The following is a 3,980-nucleotide window of genomic DNA, read 5'->3' on the forward strand; positions in this document are numbered from 1 at the left end:
TCTACTGTCTTAGATTTTAGACAAACAGACAAAATGCACCAAAAACAAAACCTCCGGAGAGGTAGCTCCACATTTGTTGTTGCATGATAAAGCATCAACGTGCTGGTAGGCGTTTGACATGCTGTTTGATGGATCCACCGGTTGGTAGGAAGGGAGGTTTTTGGCATCATTCCCGCGCTATGTAGAGGAGCCCCTGTCGTAATGAAAGGGATAATGGGAGCTCTCAAGGTGGACTCCATGCATGTCTGTGCCAGGGAGTGGATGAGGTCAGAGCTTAGTCCACTTCACGTGCTCTATGGCTCACGCTTACGCTAACATATGCCTCAGCACAGCAGTCAATTGATTCAGTCCTTGAGGTTTTTTATAAACTCGCAGAGGCTGTAAAAGAGCGCAGAAGCTGCAAACTAAATTTGAAGACTCTCTTATTGATTCGTTAAAAATAATGGGGTTTCCAGTGCACAGCTTGCCCAACTGGCGGACTGCTTCTTCCCAACCAGCTCGCACAGTGGGTTACCCAACCAGCTAATACAGTCCACCCTATAATTAAGCAGTAATCGGAGTACTGAAGATACTGAAATAATTGAAGACTTGCTGTCCACCGCAGGTCATGTAGGTCTACTTGGAACCAATATACACACCATGTGTTCCATTTTCCCCCGGCTTCTTTTAATCTCACCTGTAGCCAGGCTATAACTCATACATCCGTGGAGCCAAAGATGATGACATTTAATTCATTTAATTGCAGTTTCTCGCCGTGTCTCTGGTTCCTGCTGGTCCATTCCAGTTCAGCTTTGCGTCAAATACCCAAAACATGTTTTCCAAAATGGACCTCATCACAGCTGGGGGTGTTGGTATGCGTATGCGAGTATGTGTGATGTTATGGCATGTGTTGAAATGTTTGCCCCTCGCCCTATCCATATGCTGCTTACGGAGTCAGGTTTGCTATCAGGAAGGGAGGAAACATCTCCTGTTCCTGTCTAAAATCCCTCAAGCAACAGCTTCTGCCTCTCATGTAGATATGTCTGTTAATTGTCAAATCCATATGGAATTTTTCTCTCTCTGTCTTCGCCTATGCAAAGTTATGCCTAGAACGAGTGCCATGGAGGGTGATAGGCCTACATGATTTTATTTTTACAAGACTGAAAAGCTTAATGAGTGTGCATATGCTTAATTATAGAGATACATTAAATCAAAAAGAAGCTAAATGTTCAAATTGAATGTTCTCTTCTTGGCCCATTCTGATATATAGTTCAGTTTCAAGTGTCAACAAGGGGAATGGGGAACAGACTACAATTTTATTTATAGATGCCTGCACTGTTGTACTGCATGGATCAATTCTCCTGTGTATTATAACCTAAATAGAGTCACTCAGATCAGAACTGGATGTCCAATGTAAATGACCAGTCACGTTTCTAGAAAAGCCATGAAAGTACAGTGAAATCTGCAGAACATGTCAGTTTCATCAGCCACAGGTGATGTGGCATTCCCTTAAGTGTGTGCACACACACACTCACACCCACATTGCATTAGATTGTGTTTTTAGAGGGTGTTTCAGGATAGGGTTGACGGAGGGTCCTCCAGGACTCACGGAGCAACTCATAACTTGGAGAGTCCATTATCTGTACCTGAGTGAGAGCAGGGAGTCCTTCCTTTGGACTGTGTTTCCCTTCCAAAAACACTCTTACCGGCAGCTGTGCAGGGAGTTTGTGCTGAAAACAAGCCATGCTTGTGTGTTGATGGAGAGATTTATCGGCCCAACATGCACAAATTCCACTGACATCTGCTACTTTGCGATGCTAAGCTTAGGATGTTCTGCCGCTGACTTCAGGGATTTGCCCTCGGAGCAGTTTATTATTTTTATTGCCTCTTGGCTCAAACACCCCCTGTCCAGCGTGGAAAATGGTTTTTGTATACTCTTATGGGGGAAAAAAGTAAGGAAACTGGGAACACTTGCTCTTCTGAAAATATGTTTTTTTTCCCTCTGAGGGAAGAGGGTATGTGGAGATCTATAATGTCATTGATAGACATTTGTTGATTCATACATTTCACAAATCTAACTTTTTCCTGTCTAGCTGTTGAAACACGGTTATTATAATAACTGCATCTTTTCATTTCTCAGTTGAACCATGACCTCATTGGGGCAGCCGTAGCCTACTGGTTAGCACTTCGGACCTGTAACTGGAGTGTTGCCGTTTCGAACCCCGACCAGTAGGCACGGCTGAAGTGGCCTTGAGCAAGGCACCTAACCCCTCACTGCTCCCCGAGCGCCGCTGTTGATGCAGGCAGCTCACTGCGCCGGGATTAGTGTGTGCTTCACCTCACTGTGTGTACACTGTGTGCTGTGTGTGTTTCACTGATTCACGGATTGGGATAAATGCAGAGACCAAATTTCCCTCACGGGATCAAAAGAGTATACTATACTATACTATACTCATCTCTTCTTACATGGAGACTGAGGAGTCAACTCTAAAGACAAAAGCTTGTTCTGTACTCAGTCCGCCAGAGGGGGGCAGTGCATCCTAGGGTTTCATTCTAACTAGTGTGTTGCATTTATGGCCGAGGAAGGTGTTGCATACTCTGGCCATGCAATTAAGAGCATAGAGTCCTGCTCCATGGCTCTCACAGAGTTTGATCCAAGCGCAACCCCATAAATCATGATTTTTATTACTTTTAATCCTCCTGGACCCATATCAACTGTGGAAAATTTAATTGGAATTGCAAGAGGAGGATGCGGAGGCAGATGTTTTGTTGCAGGATGTCATCGATTGCGCAGAGTCCCGTCCCTTGAGACTCAGACAAGTTGCGATGATCTTCTCCCAGTCAGCCGAGCACGCACCAATAGAGGTTGGCGTTTTAAAAATAATTTCTCTCATAGACACGCCAAATTACCAAGACCGATGATGCCACCACAGGGCTCCCTCGGGGGGGCTTTCACACAATAAATCCCTGATTGATCCCAGATTGAGAGACCTCAGTTCACCCTGAGGCCCGATCGTCCAGACAGTTGTCGGCCACAGTACAAAGACTAGGTCAGGGAGCAGCCTGCAGGGGACACCACAAAGAGCCTGACATTTTTAGAATGAAAAATCTCTCAAAATATCAGATGGGGTTTCCTCTTCAACATGACTTGTCGTACTTTCACTGATTGACTTTCTCTCTGTAGTTTGCACCAGACTGAAATACTCCTTAATGAAGACAAATGGTGAAAATTATTCCCTGGCATTTTTTGAACATGCGGCTGATTACTGCAAATAGATGGAGAAAATGTGTGTCAACTCTGGGAAGCAAACTTCTTCTTTTTGACAGCAAAATATTGATCTTTGATGGTTTCGCAAACACCACAGCCGACATTTCCTTTCAATAACACATGACAGCAAATGTCAGGAGAGATAAGCAAAGATGATGCCTCAGAACTTACACACAATATAAACATCAGAGGCATTGCCTCATGTGTCGTTTGAAGTCTGTGATGGGTTGGTGCTCTCATCAGTGGCACCTTGAATGGCTCTTCCTCATGGGTTCCTCTTGACAAGGACAAGGCCATGGTTACAAGCCCATCTGAGTTAGGGGTAGGTAAAACAATGCATTTACATCTGCAGGGACATAACATACCCATGTTGTAGCATCAAAGTCTTCCTGTTATGCATAAAAGAAAAGTGAAAGGTTAGGTGTCTATAGGCCAAGGCCATCGATTTACAAAAGACAATGCTGTTACATTTACATCAATATTTATGGTCACACTCAGCAACATATTCTGTTCTTAAATTCCACATGTTGGTCTTAAAAGCTCCATAATAAATAAGTACACCATGACAGTTTGTTTAATATGTCATTTGGTTGTAAGTTACTTTGTGTCCTGAGCACTGCTGGTGTCACTTGTTTATATCTTGCATTAAGAGTGGCAGCAGTGTGCAATGAAAAAAAAAATCAACATTAATTGAAGTCAACCACAAGATATTTTAAAATCTTCAATCAAGATC

Source organism: Alosa alosa, chromosome 11 (genome assembly GCF_017589495.1).
Source record: "Alosa alosa isolate M-15738 ecotype Scorff River chromosome 11, AALO_Geno_1.1, whole genome shotgun sequence".
Taxonomy (NCBI): Eukaryota; Metazoa; Chordata; class Actinopteri; order Clupeiformes; family Clupeidae; genus Alosa; species Alosa alosa.